This window comes from Ixodes scapularis, unplaced genomic scaffold (genome assembly GCF_016920785.2).
Source record: "Ixodes scapularis isolate PalLabHiFi unplaced genomic scaffold, ASM1692078v2 PGA_scaffold0__279_contigs__length_252992795, whole genome shotgun sequence".
Taxonomy (NCBI): Eukaryota; Metazoa; Arthropoda; class Arachnida; order Ixodida; family Ixodidae; genus Ixodes; species Ixodes scapularis.
Genome location: NW_024609835.1, coordinates 230664983 through 230680565, shown reverse-complemented (window position 1 = coordinate 230680565; position 15583 = coordinate 230664983). Strand labels below are relative to the sequence as shown.

The window sequence follows — 15583 nt, the reverse complement described above, 5'->3', positions numbered from 1 at the left end:
CCGCGCGGGTTTATAGGGAGGGTTTTCTTCATAGTGCGCTGGAGTATGTCCCAGTGGAAAGCCGCATCCCAGCACTCAATAAAAACATGTTCTATCGTTTCTGGTGTTTTACGCAGTAAACGATCTACCGACCATGGTACATATATCCTTTTTGCCGCCAACCATGGTTTTACAGGCAAAGTACCTGAATGCAGCTTGAAAAAAAAAGAATTTAATGGAGGGTTTAACTGGCATTCTCTTCACCCTCTTCAGAACGTCAAGACCAGGGCCCTCACTGCCCTATTGAAAAATCCACCAGCCCGGGTCTGGTGTGTTTCTGACGTTTACATCAGAGCGGAAATTCAGACACGGGTCTTGGCGTGTTCTGGTGCCCTGATGTGTTCTAGTGTGCTGACGTGTTCTAGTATCCTGACGTGTTCTAGTGTCTTGACGTGTTCTAGTGTCTTGGCGTGTTCTGATGTGATCCGGCCGACCTAGTGTCTTCTGGGGTGACCTGGTCATGCATGCACGATATAATTTAGATGCAGAAAGGACTGCTGATGACAACAGCTAGCAAATTGTGCAAAAAGACTGCTAATTTTTTGCAGGTTTAGGTGTTCATTCTGCCATGAAACAAAACTACAAAGAGAATGGAACTTACTATTTTATTTTTTTCCCAACATGCACCACTCGCAAACATTCTCATGCAGACTGGGCTGTCCATGGCTCTTTTCTTCCATGCCACTTTTGCCAGCACATCTGGATGGCTAAGATGATGGCTTCGGCAAGACGGTATTGCGTGATAAAACCTGCAGTGCATAAAAAGAAATACACGAGCAGTTATTCATAAAAACACCCTTAAAATAATAAAATCACAACTACAACAGTGAACAAGAGGTTATGTCGTGTCGAGCCTGATAATCAGTCAATTTATCACTCGGCCCGGCCTCCCACGTTCTATCTGATTTCGCCTACCTGTGGGCAACATAATACAGTCAAACCTGACTATATCAAACTCTCAAAAAACCGTCTACCACTTTAATATAGCGGGCAATTCTCTATAGAAGTTGTAATGAATTTGACAGCGAACAAGCACGCCACATTTTGAAAAGTTGTCCACGCTCGAAGGGGCATCTGTACATAATGAGGGACGCCGACTGCAATTATATAGTGGCCGCTTCTTCGTTTACCGGCTCACTCTCTCCCCCCACAAGACTTTTTTTTACTCCTGGGCGGCCGACACGGCTGCTCAAAAGAAAAAAAGCCAGCTTTCTCTGCAAGCTGGCTCTCCCACAAGGACGACTCCCATGAAGGGGGAAAGCCAGCTTGCAGAGCTAAACAGCGCTCTTGGCAGATCGGTCCATGGGGAGACGCTGCAATTTTCGTTCGATGTAATTGCATTTTTCGCTATGCATTTCTATTGCAGCTACCAGTCCATTTACAAATAGTTTAAGGGCACAAGGTAAGTCCTATACTCCCCATGCATTTGAGGCCATGTTGAGGAACAGTTTTCTCGGTGACTATTAGGAGTAATTCTGTCATGCATATATCATTTTGTTCGAAACATTGTGTTTTATCCACTGAACTAGAATTATTTGAACCAATCTAAAATAAGTTTGTTTAAATATTTTTTTTTATTCTAGTACTGAAATTTTAGTTTTTTTCATCTATTAAAAACTTTATAACTCAAAAACTGCTAGGTGCACATTTTTAATTTTAGTTCAGTATTTTTGAACATCCATGTATGTGGTAGGAATAAAAAATCAACCCTCTATAATGTCAGGTTAAGGAAAAAATGGTACCTATGTACTAAAAAACACTGTTTTGAGATAATTGAGTTTAAAGTAAAAAAACTGGTGAATAACGAATTTCTATTGGCACCAACAGCCTTACAGTCATTTTTTCAATAGCCGCCAGCTTGAAAGGCATTGCTAAAGTCATATCTTCGCCTTTAGGCTTATCGCATTGCTTGCCGGGCCTCTTTTGTGACCTGCCATGTCGCTTTGTCCGTAAAGTATATTAGAGTGATGTCAACTTCCCTCAGCCACTTGATGGCTTTCCAAACAGGGTTCCATCCACAAAACTTCAAAACATTGGCTTGTGCAATGCTGCCACCATTGAATAAAGGAACAGCATTCAATGGCGCCATTTTGTCGTTATGAAAACACAAACACTTGAATGTACACACGTTACACACCTGGGAAAAAAGTGCACAGCGTCTCGTGATTGTCTTGGTTGAAAAAAAGCTATGCAATAGTTTCAAAATAATTTTTTTAGATTATCTGTTACTGGACAAGCTTTTAGGTCTTGTGTTGATTTTGTTTTGTTGGAGAATTCATCGATAAACAGGGAGTGTATCCCAAAAGGAGGCGTAGTCATCTGCTACTTGCTTTCGGAAGAAGTGATTTTCAGCCTGCTTTCCAAAAACACTGGGACAATGGAAAATGTGCAGAAAGAGCTAAACTTTTCAAATTGCAAAAAAAACTAAAATCGATTTTTTTTTTTCAATTTTACCTCACCATGTGCCCTTAAATTAACCGGGTTCGATAATATCAGGTTTGACTGCAGATCGAACATCGTGGCCTCGCTCCCAGTGAGCAAAGAAAGCGCTGCACCCCAAGTGGCTTTCTCCTTCTCTGTCCACATTCACCTTGTCTGACCTCTTAGTGCCTCTCACTGTACATGTGTGCTGCACAAGGCAAAATCAACAATAGGTTCATAAAAATCTCAAATCATAGTAAACTCACATTATACAAACATTACTCACATTATACAAACATTATGTGTGCCATTAAAGTTGCGACGAGTCACACGCTGCTCATCTACAGCATATGACTCGTCGCAACTTTAATGGCAGACCAACTACACGCTGTATAAATATTCCCATAACCAAATTTTTTTTTCTTTGTTCAGAGCTAAGCACAGCAGCCACAACAGGTGCTGTGCCCCTCCAGGTTGATCAGAAATACCCACCTGGTGTGGTAGGGGCTGTTTTCCCACCACACCCTCCTGGAGGAGACGCCTGCAGGCTTGCCCTGACACACCCTTGTCCAAGAGCTCCGCAGGCTCCCACAGTGATTGGCTGACCATTCTGAGAGAGCGGCCAGGAGTGGCAGCCTTTTCCACAGCGTGTGTAAATGCTGCCTCTCGCATTTTGATGCCAGGTCCAAGATGAATCTGCAGTGAGTAACGCTGTCAAGAAAATGCACAAAAAGTGGAGAAATACAGGCAACACAAATGGACTCTCCACTTTCGTCTGCAATCATGTTCCTGCTTTGTTTCACTGAAATGCTGAACTGTAGATATATATAAAAAAATGAAATAAATTAAAGGGGCACTCTCCAGTATTCCAGGATGGCCTATTTATGTTCCTAACTCAACCTATGTGCTCTAACATCCCACAAGTCCAAAACTTACAATCATGTGTGGCCTATTTCACTATTAAAAAATGTGATCAAAGATAGCGAATGCGGTTGAACCGAATCAAGGCGAATAGGGTGGAACGGCGAAAGACACTTGTCAGTCGATTGCAAGCGAGGGCCTCTTGTGCAGACGAGCAGGGCTGGTTGGCTGCTTGTCCGGACGTGAAGCTATCGCTTGTGATTGTCTGATGAGCCCCGTTCGTTCCTCACCTACATTCGGCCGGACTCAGTGCCGCCATTTGTATGTCTGAGATTCACTATCTTTTATCACATTTTTATTAGTGAACTAAGCTGCACATGATTTAAACTTAAATATTTGGGATGCTTAGACCACATAGAATGTGTTACGGCCATAAATAGGCCGTCTTAGAAAGCTCCCGAGCGCCCCTTTAAGAGAAGTAATTTCAGCTTTGGAATATGCATTAAGAAAGGAGGTCCATTACTGCTGTACACATCAAATACTAATCATGATATAAAAAAATTGTTTCATGAAAGCTTGACTTTAATGAACCATTTGACAATTTTTAAATTCGACATCGCCAAGTATGAAGGAAGTATACTGCTGTGCACTCCCATGTTTTGTACAAATATTTGCAACCTCGGGCAGCCGAGCAATGTGAAAAAAAAAACACAAAAAACCTTTGGCTCCACTTTATGACAAGACATGAAAAAGAAAACACGAATGAGTGTGCTATTACCAAAGCTCACTACCTTCCCTTTCTGTGTTCCGAAATAGGCATCAATATGTCTCACCAGTCAGCTGCTTATCAGCTGACAAAGAGGACGTGTTTTCCAGAGCTCCTGCGAAGCTAAGCAATATTTGGTGTATTTAGTTTAGTTGCGAGTGTGTTTATGGGTACTAGAAAGCACTTTTTAAAGTAGCAATAGGATAGGCTTGCTTGTTGGATCTGCTTCATTGGTGGTGTTGCGCGGGCACACCCCATTGGGGTTGATCCTCCAGGTTTACCACCCTGCTGTAAAGCATTTTTGCTCTAACTCTGGTGGTTTTATGAGGTAGCAGAAAGCAGTTTTTAAAGTAGCGATAGGATAGTTCAGTTACAGCAGGCTTTTTAGGTAGGGTCACAAGACCAAACCACCTGTACGTTTGAAACTTTTGGCGGGCTAGTTGGTTTTGTGGACAGAGACGTTACATAGGCTTTTTTGGTTTTGGTGCGATATTTTTCGTGGGGTCGCGCTGTGTTTCCGTAGGCAATGGTGAATATGCGAAGGAAGAAAAATGCGCAGGCTAATGTAAAAGGGGGACCCGATGTAGAATCTGAAGAGTGTGGCCGTTGGTGCTGCATGATGGAGTTGGAGCTCAAAACTGTAGCAGAAGCCGAAGAGAGCAACTTTACCTGTTGGAGTTGCGAGAAGGTAGAACTTGGTTTTGGGAGAATAGGAAGGGAATGGGCGGATACGGTTCAGGAGTCGAAGTGGGAGATACGGGTAGAGCGGGAGAAGCGGGTTCAGCTCGAGGCGCAGGTCGGAGATATGAATAAGAGGGCCGAAGCGGATGTGGTGGAGATGACCAGGGAATGGGAAAGTAAGGTAGGGACCGTGGCGGGAGAGCTGAGACGATAACAGGAACAGAGAGCCGAGGTTGAGCGACAGGTAGGGGAGCTTAGGGGAAGAGTGGAAGGCGGAGTTGGAAGAGCATAAGAAGAAGTATGAGGAGATGGTGCAGCAACTGACAGGAGTAGTTAATAAGAAAAAGGGTGAGGTGGCAGAGAAGACGGCGAGGGGGGAGGGGGGGCAGACAAAGGGGGCCAGTTAAATAGTGACGAGGTGATTGACTCTGTAGGAAAGGAGCCTGCACAGCTGTATAGTACTGCAGTACAGCAGGGCTTGAGAAAGGCAGCAGAACTTGAGGCACAAAAAGCACAGAGAGCTGGAGGGGGTGAAGACAGGCAGTCGGGGGTTAAGAGGGTGCTGGTGGTAAAAGACTCAAACATAACAAGGGTTAAGGAGGGGCTGCTGGACAGGGTGAAAGGGGATGGGAGGGTAACCATATGGCTTAGTCAGGAAAGTGCATGGTGGATGCTATGGCCAAAGCGAAGGTGGAGGTGTGGAGAAACAGGGAAGGAGAGAACCTAGTGTTTGTACACGCAGGACTAAATGATGTGTTAAAGGGACGGAGCCAGAACCTCGCCAGGCAGACAGAGTTGGGGTTACGTAAGCTGAGGGACGTCTCTGAGACTGTGCATGTGCAAATATGCACCGTCCCAGAGGTCTGGGGACAGTCTTTGCAGATAGAGAAGCGGGTGGTGGAAGCTAACCGGGTGATAAGGGGGTTGAGCCGACGATTTGAGTATGGAGTAATGAAAGTAAACAGGGCGGTGCACGAAGCTCGCTCCGACCCTTTTACAATGGGCATCCACTACAGTGGAACCACTGGGAGCACGGTAGGCGATAGGATTGGATGCCACATCATACATTTTTTGCGGAGCCCCGGAGCCCTGAGGGCGCCGGTGTAAATGAGGGCCAAAATGTAGATACAGGGGGGAGGGTTTGGGAGGGTGAGAGGAAGCCTTGCAGGACTAGGAAAAAGAAACAGCGTTCATAAACACGCAGGAGGGCAGGAACAGAATAAAGTGGGAGGAGATTGAGGAGCGATTAGAAAGCGACAACTTTGCAGTGTATGGATTAGCAGAAACATATCTGAAGGATATGGAAGAACCACCATACATACCAGGATATCATTGGATGGGATGCAACCGGGCCAATGGGGAACACAAGGGAGGGGGATTAGGGGTGTTAGTTAAGGTTCAGGAATGGGAAAGGGAATGAGAGGGCTGCAGGGAACGCATGTGAGTAAGGCAATATTGGGCGTTTGGACACAACCCTGGGTTTTGTTTATCTAAAAACAGGCGGTGATGCAGGGGAGAAAAATGCAGAACACTTGACATGTATACACCAACTCATGTTTACAAACAAACCGGAGCACCCCTAGCGGACGCCACCGGCGCCGCGCATGCGCGATGGACGGTGGGCAAGAAGCCGGCCGTCGCCCATAAACAAACCATTGAATTGCGTTGTTGTCGGCGTCGGTGGGAGTCCCCGTGCTCTTTTTCGCGTTGGAATTGTTGATGCTACGTCCTCCTAACAATGTCTGACTATTTGAGCGGCTTCAGCGAAACTAACAAGGCAAAACTTTGCGTGAATAATGTGACGTGCGCCGATTCATTTCACGTAGACGCCGCAGAATGGGCGCTAAAGCCTGACTCCCACGATGAGATTCTGCTCGCTGTTTTCAGACGCGACGTTGCTCAGACTGCAAAAGAGTGGACCGTAGCTGAGATGGTGGACGTCGATACTGAAAACCGCAAGTAGAATCGGGCATTACAAGTCGGTGATGGCCACTGGTAACAATAACGATAAACATCTTCTTGTATCTGTTTACACTTAGCCTACTTACCCCAACCAACCTTCAAAAGTGTTTTGAGGCCTGCACTTAGTTCTTATCGCAATTACCGGGTCAACGTTTGGTTTCCGGGCCGCTGTCGTTTGAACGAGCTGACGACAAAAAGCAGCCAAGTTTGAAAGAGCAGACGACAGTTCGAACACATGCGTAATGGGGTACGGGCAAGAAGCACCGCGTCCCGCGTCAACAAACCACTCGAATGTCACGTTGTCGGCGTCTGTGTGAGTCTGCCTACTCTTTTTCACGTTGGAATTGTCGATTCTACGTCCTCATCGCAATGTCTTACCACTTTAATCGCTTAAGCGAAATTATCAAGGCTCGTTACGCCGCTAAACTTTCCGTAAATAATTTGACGTGCGGCGAATCATTCGTATGAACGCCGCAGAATGGACGCCAAAACCATGATGAGATTCTTCCAGCTATTTTCGGTAGCGACGTCACTCGTGTTGCAAAAGTGTAGAAGGTAGCGGCGATGATCGACGTCGATACTGAAAATCGGAAGCGGGAACAGACCAAGCGTAACAAGTCGGTGATGACCACCGGTACCAATGATCAACATCTTGTATCTACTTTTTACACCGAGCCTACTTAAGTCTTTTGAGGCCTGCAATTACTTCTTATTGCAATCACCGGGTCAAAGTTTGGTCTACGGGCCGCTTTTGTTTGAACGAGCAGACGACAAAAAGCAGACGTTTGAAAGAGCTGACGAAAGTTCGAACGATCAGGCGGCCGTGTGAATTTGAAGACGCACTGAACCCGTGGGTGGTTCGGACAACTTGGCGGTTTTCTCTCGTTTATGTTGGAACAAAGCAAATACATCTGGCGATCACAAAGTGTTGCCCGCGCACGCAATCGTAGTTCGACAGCGTCTGGTTTGCCCTTTTCACGGCTACTACCCACGTTCTCGGACGAACGGAGGGTGCAAAAACACATGAAAACTGATCTTCAAACCTTTCCAGACTCTCTTGGTACAACCCCCGTCGCAGCATTTTGACGAGAAAGCAGGTTTTTTGTCTCGTTTCTTCCAAGGGAACACAGGAATGCATGTCTGGCACGGCGACTTCTGCCCACCGCCACAGACCGGACGTGCGTCCGGCGCGCCACCACCGCGGCGTGACGTAGGAGAGTTGAGTTGGTGTATATCAGGAGACGTTAGGGAAATTGGCACTAGCAAGGAAATATTTATCTTGGGGGACGTGAAGGCATATTTGGAAGACTTTGATGGACATACAGATACAACAGGGAGGATGTTAGAGGCGTTCTGCAAAGGTTAATGGGTTAATGTTAATGGGTTAACGCTCAGGTGAAATGTGATGGAAAAATAGCATGGGAAAGAAAGAACTCGCACTCGACTATTGACTACTGTTTAATGTCGCATAAAATATACAACAGATTAGGAGGTATGTAGGTCTAAGGTCTGGGGAGCGATCATAAGAGAATCAAAATCAGATTTGGCACAATAAAACCAGAAATGCAAAATCAAAAACAAGAGGGTAGGAATAACTTAAATGTTAAACAGTTACAAGAGGCGTCTAAGCAGATCGAGAACATTGTATCCAAGCAACCGGGAAGAGAATGGACATATGAAGACTAAGTGTTTTCAAAAGAGAGTTAGAGAAATATTGAATCAAACAAGGGTGAAGAAAACTAAAACGCAAGCCCAAAAGGTGGTGGGATAAAGAGGTTAAGGCAGCAATATCGAGACGCCAAGCGGCATCTAAAGAACACAGATGGGCAAAGAAAAAGGGGGCCACACTAGCCGAAGTAGCGACAAAATGGGAGGAATTTCAGGAAAGAAAGCAGGAGACATTAGCATTAATACAGGCCAAAATTGGGAGAGCAGGGGTCCAGTGGATGATAGAGATAAGCCAAAAGGATAGGAATGCGGCAAAAAGATTCTGGGAACACATCAGTGCACAGGGGAAAATGACCGAGGCGTACCAGCAGGCACTAACAACACAGGAAGGGGATGAGGCAGGAGAATACATTAGACTTACAATCGAAGCAGTATTTTCGGAGTTAGAATCAAATCAGGTCGTAGGGAATGGTAGCGTCTACACAACACACGCGGAGGATCATGGTGAGGAAGAGGAAAGGACCACAGAGGAATGGGAAAAAAGTAGAAGGAAAGGTTCTGGCTGGCACTGAAACAGGTCCAGACGGCATACCAATGAGATTGATAAAAGTTCTAGGCAAAACAAGCAAATTGAAACTAAGGCAGGTGATTGACCAGATACTTATGGGAGGGAGGTACCCAGTGGACTGGAAATTGAGCAGGATGAGATTATTATATAAGGGCAAGGGAGAAAAATACAGTGTCAAATCATACCGACCAATCACAGTAACTTCAGAAATATACAGATTAGCTATGCAAATTGTAAAAAGAAGAATGGAAGAATGGGCAAAGAGAAAACAGATTCTGGGGGAGCTTAAATGGTTTCAGGAAAGGTAGACGACTGGATGAAAATGTATTCATAATCACTCAGTGCATAGAGATAGCAATGACAAGTCAAAGGCCATTATGGGTAGCATTTTTAAACATCAAAGGGGCATATGACAATGTGAATCAGGAAAAACTCTGGAACCAATTGAAGGGATATGGGCTAGAGGAAACCACGGTTAAGTTTCTAGAATGGGTTTATACGGAGAATAGGGGTGATTATAACATGGGAAGCCGAAACTACAAGACCAGCAGCAATAAAAAGATATCTGACAGGTTTGGCCATTGTCTCCCCTGCTCTTTATGATATACCTCAGTGAGATGAGAAAAAGTTAGAACAGTGCAACCTAGGTTTTGATCTGACTAACATGAAGGAAGGACATAAAGTAAATCAAATATTGCCACGGTTGATGTATCAGCTAACCTCGGGATAGGTATTATTGGCACTGCTAAACTGTAATTTGTGGGACACAACTATCAGATAGCACTGATGTCACTGTCATCCGCATGTACACTTTTTCAAAGATAGTTCACCTGCTCATCCTATGGCAAGACTTAAGTATGTTCTTTTATTTTTATTTTTAGAAGGAAAATAGGAATGGAACGAGCATAATTTTTTGGATATTTAGGATGCTTAGAGCCTGTCGAATGAGTTATCACCAAGAACAGACAATCTGAGAAACATCTTTAGTGCACCTTTAAGTCAGTACCTGTGTTTGCCTTTTTGTGTGCCTGCCTGTTTGTGTCCTTGTTTTTTCTGCCATTAGTCTGTTGTCCTGAACAAGTCAATGAAGTGAAAACAATAGACAAAATGTCTTGTAGGCCCAGATACGTACCTCACCATCTTGGACAGCAAAGAGAGGTGGCCAACAGGAGGCCACAGCCTCACCAAGTGGAGCAGCCACTGCAGCACCTAGGATAGCAAATTAAAGGTTAGAGCGACGAGTTAACATCAAAATCTTGATTTGTTTATCCGCTAGGACATACTGTAGCTGTAATAAAGAAAAAGACAGCCGCACAACATATTCAAAATGACGTGCAATGCAGTATAAATAAAGCACAATATTCCTTCACAACGTCAATCTAGCCCTATGCTCAGGAGCTATGTTAGTCAAAACATTGAACCCCATTTCTTTGTTGTAGTAATAGCAGGAAGCATGCATATTCCCAAACAAAATGTATGCTACAGTTGCTAATAAGGTGAGATTTCAGCAATGCATGCCCTCAAAATGTTTCGTAATTTCACTCCACAGGTAAATCACTTTCACTTGTTTTAGGATTTTCAGACCATTAGCAAATCGCTTTAACTTGATTTATGACGATGCCAACCTGTAGAGGTAACGTCAGCTCTTTCTTGCGGTACTTTTAGTAAGGTGACACAAGGGCTGTGGTCACTACCATTAAGGTGGTATTGTTGCTTATGATGTTGCCACAGCCAGGCTGCTTTATGCACTAAATAAGTGAACACAACCTTTTGAAATCGCGCCTTTAAGATAGTATTTATTCATGTAAGATACTGGCAACCTTACCAACTCTCGTTATTACAACTACTCGCCTGTCAGGTAAGCAATGACTGTATCATGCTACGCTGCATAAAAAAGTCATGAAATGATGTCTTCCTGTTCTGTCATCAACCTTTGTTGAGTTAAAAGTCTGGCTATAGTAGTTTGACAGTGTTGTCCTGCCCTTAAAAAAGCGACTTTTGATCCCTCTGCTCCTGTGTGCAAAGAGGGTGAAACACTATTTTCTTAAAGGTAGAAGGGCCTGAAGCATGTGAATAACAGTACTGGGCAGAGCCTCTCCTGAACAATCAATTGACTTGCTCCACTAAATTGAGATTGTCACTACCTGCAACTACATTATCAGCAGTTCAGATTGCAAATACATAATTAGATTTGGGCCCACCAGCACTGTCATCCTGTCAGTAAATTAATATCTGCTTTTATACAGATGAAAAACAAATTAAGATTTGCAACGTACAGTCGGAGGCGTCTTGGGCAACGACTCAGCAGAATCTCGATAATACAAATCTCTCCCCCCCATTCCACTCCCCTCACTTCAAGTGACCCAAATATTAACCGGCAATGCAATTTGTCACTACGTATTGCGCCACCTAGCGGCTGCAAAATTAAAGACTGGGTAGGCCAGGACAGCCCGGATCGCAAGGACTGCAGGTGGGTGCATTTAGAAACCAAGTGTGAATGTGGCATTTTGGATCGGCGTCAGCCTTTTTGGGAACCGTTCTTCTTAAAAGTAAGTCCCGGCTTCACGTCTCCATGAGCCCAGCGGGTTTCTGTAGCATCTTGCCTACTCCTATAGGAGTAGGTGAGATGCCACGGGAACCCGCTGGGGTTCGATAGGGTTCCCCCAAAAAATAAATGTCGCTACTGCTGCGTGAAAGACTGTCACAGTCACGAAGGCGACTCAAGCGTCAAACTATACCGCTTCCCCTCGAGATCTTCGGAAGTGACACGGCAACAGAAGTGGATCACTGCAGTGTGATGCATCAGGTAAGTAAATTCTACAGTAATTGCTGCTGTTGAAGTGAACGAAAATAGATGTGCAGGCTTGGAAAGTGGTCTGACGAACTTGTTTTGCAGACTACTCAGAAAAATAACAATTTTATACAAGTTGTTCTACGAGTCACTATAGTCCGTTGCAACCTAAGAACGAAGGGCGAGGGTAAGACGGGTCGGGGAGGAGGAAGCAGACGGAACGCTGGAGAAGAGGGGAAAACCTCCTTCTCTCTTTAGCGTTCCGCCTGCTTCCTCCTCCCCGGCCCGTCTTACCCTCGCCCTTCGTTCTTAGGTTGCAACAGACTATAGACACCACATAGGGAAATACAATAGGAACAATTGGGCCGATTGTTGCTTCGCTGTGACGTCCAGAATCAGGCGATCAGGCCTTCAAGAAGCGAAAGGCCCGTCCCGGCAGTCGTAGTTGTATGTGCGCATAGCCGTTCGGCACACGCGTGGTCGTAACCGAAACCTTCCAAACCTGCGAGTTCTCAAATAGTAAATTTTCCCAGCACATAAAGCTTTGTTTGTTTCGGCAACAAAATTTAACGCTGAATCTGGTAACAAATGTGACGGCATGCAGAAAACAGGATGCGCAAGTTTTTCTTTAGAAAAAGCTCAAGTGAAGCGTAAATATCCTTCTCAAATGTGCACCTTGTTGCCTGTCGCCTTTTCACACCAGGCTTGCATATCACGGTACAGCCATTGTAACGTGCATACTGTTCTCTAGCACGCAGAGTATGTTTCTAATTACTTACATTTTCTAGCCGGGGGCGAGCGCGAGGAAACAGGAAGAGCGTGCCGCACCAGGCTGGGGCCGCGCAGGAACGATGGAGCCGTTCTGGCTGGTCTGGCTCATGGCGACTCCTGGAGCGTTCCGCCAGCGAGGTTCAGATCAGGACCGGCGGAAACGGCGAGTCCTGGCCACACCGACCTAGGCCATGACGATCCCGGAGTGGTTCCGCAGCGAGACTCCGGCTCCGATAGCCCGGAACAGCTTGCCTACGCAGCGCTGGCGTGGGGAGGACGATCCGCAGGCGTGGACACGGACAGCGACTGCGAGCTCTGAATGACGGGCGACAACCCGGCTCGGCGGGCCGCAGTGCCGGCTCTCGAAGACGGACAACTGGGAAGTATAGTAAACCGATTCGCAATCTTCTCGTTGTATTGTGTCACTCCCTGGGAGACGAGCGAAGCACATGCCGATCGCCCGGCGATTATTACAGAGAGACCCCACAAGTGGTGAAGACAACTCAAACTGGTGTCCAAATGACAACTCTAGAATATGCTTGCCGGCTAGCAATGCTGGGTAACAAAGACTTTCGAACTGATAGCCGCCCGGAAATTTTTCTTCTGTAAAGCTATACATTCAGGCTCGAATCGTTCACTGAAAATAAAGCTACAAGTGTCTCAGCAGACCTAATAATGCGAAATCCCCACATGGTAATGCAGCAAGCACAAAAAGAAACAAAGAAATATCCTTAATACTTACCTTTTCTCCCACGACCGTTTTTTGCTTCGCGCTCAGCAGCTCGCTGGCGGGGCAAATTGCCCAGTGTGCACAGACGCCGCCGACGATTCGTAGCACTTCTAGCAACACTAAAGTTTTCCTTTCGTTTTTATTTTTATTAACCCTTTTAGGTACTTTAAAAAATGTTTTGTGTATTTTTAGGACACATTCAATATAAAAATAGTGTTTTTGGGACCCAAAGCAATACTCATGCAAAATGTTTAACGTATCTTAGGAAATACATTTTCTGGTTTCGGTTTCGCGGTCTCGACTTTTCGCCGCGAGGGGTTTCCGGATACTCCGTCGCTCCGTCGGCTGCGATGTGCATGGCGGCGCCCAAGATGCGTATCGTCACGCCATGCTACGCACTTCGACCTGCTGTTAAAAAGGTAAGCAGTACTTTGCTCTGAAATATGCTAATTTTGAACTTTTACAAGTTCTGGATTCCATAGCGCTGACGTATTTTACCCTGAAACGTATGAAGGTCGGGGGGAAAAAAAGTAGACAGTAGATATGCGAAGGCTCTTTCACATGCTCTGATTCTCGCCCGAAATCGGTGCGATTTCTAGTATATGTGCGATTAAAATCGCAGTCGCATTGTCGCAGCGGCTCTGCAACTGGTTTCCACCAAGTTGGTATTTTGCCGCAGAGCCGGTGCGATCGCTTTCTCGTCAATCAGCCGTTCATTAGCGAGCTTTCATCCGCGAAAATAAATGTAGGCACATAAAAGCTTCTGATTTAATGCTTCGTTATTATAAATTTCTGGTTACATATTGCATTCCTAAAACATGTATGCTTATTATGACGTTTTTGTTGTATTTTAGACAAAGTGAAACGCGTCGCGTCCGTGTCCGAAGCGCCAGCCGCTCCGACAGAAATCGCGCGGTTGTTGGAGCATGTGAAACCAAACATTCTGATCGCACTCGCTGCGTCGGTTGTCGCACCGATTTTTTTTTTTTTTTCGCACAGTCGCTGCATGTGGAACTGTCTTAAGAGAGGAGTCGCATAGTAGCTCTGTGATTTCTGTGGTGTTCCGTTCCGTGCTTAGATTTGGCAGTGTTTCAGTAGTTTCCTTTAGGGGCGGGCGTTCACTCTGGATTTTACATACCTGTGCACGAGGAATCGGCTCTAATTGTAGGGAGAAAGCTTCCTGTTTGGCGTGGTTTAGTACATCCCTGTTTTCTGGTAGAATTTGACGTGGTGCTCTTTTCTTTTAGGCTTCGTATTCTACTGCTACCTGAAGGAAATTCCATCGGGATCTTTCTACCAGACACGGTGTCGCGATCGTCCCTGTGTGGTTTTGATTCCAGAAAGTGGAACAGTGTCTGATGCGGGACCTAGTGATAGTGAAGTGAGTGACAGTGACCAGGAGAACTTGCCAACGAAGGGCCTAACAACAGAACTTCCAAGCGATAACGAAACTGAAGGCAGAACGCCCGCCTGTCCACTTCTGTCAACGTCAAGAAAGAAGCAAAAGTCACCGATGCAAGTTTTTGACTGGGGAAAAGAAGACCGGTGTTTTCTGGAGCCTGCGGAACCCATGTTTACGGCCTCTGATGATGTCAAATGCCGACTGAAATATTTTCAAGTTTTCATTGATGACAAGCTGCTGACGATTGTTGACGAGGCAAACCTGTATTCTTTCCATCAGGCTATTACATATAGGTAAACGTTAGTTACACTGTGCCAACATGCTTATGCAAAGTACATATTATTTGAAGTGAATCGTTGCATCGCCCCTTCAATTAAGCACCTTATAAAATCAAATGTGGTGTTTGAGCTCTGTACATCTTATATAATTTTACAAGAAAACATGTTTTCATTCAACACCATACATATATCCGTAATGTGTGCTCACCAGAGGCACCCTGTTGTGCATGTCGGGCCAGTTTAGTGTGCCTTGGTGTGGACATTAGACCCGTCTGGTGTGGCGTAGTGTGCACATCAAGCCATTCTGGTGTGCTGTGTTGTGCACATCAGACCAGCCTGGTGTGTTTTGATGTGCACATCAGACCACACTAGGATGATGTGATGGGCACACCAAACCAGCCTAACGTGTTCTAGTGGGGACAACAGAACACGTTAGGCTGGTCTGATGTGCGCACCAGAACACACCAGGCCGGTCTGATGGATTTTTCAATAGGGTGTATAATGTTCTGTACAGAGGTACCGGCATTAAAACATCCACCAAATCGTTGTGCAGTTTTTTTCGTCGGACAGTACTTAGATAATCTAAAGAAAGACGAACACTCAATATTCGGAAGGAAAGCAAAACTTCCCGCAAATAGCCTCGCG

The 15583-nt window shown here is 45.5% G+C and overlaps 1 long non-coding RNA gene across 1 annotated transcript; it reads right to left on the bottom strand.

The window, feature by feature from the left end:
* Nucleotides 1-3118: 3118 nt before the first annotated feature.
* Nucleotides 3119-12571, bottom strand: LOC120845336. Its single transcript, XR_005716624.1, has 3 exons — nucleotides 12537-12571; nucleotides 10099-10175; nucleotides 3119-3156 (listed from the first exon to the last, which is right to left on the bottom strand). It is a non-coding gene; the product is annotated as an uncharacterized LOC120845336 (long non-coding RNA).
* Between the last annotated feature and the right edge of the window lie 3012 nt (nucleotides 12572-15583).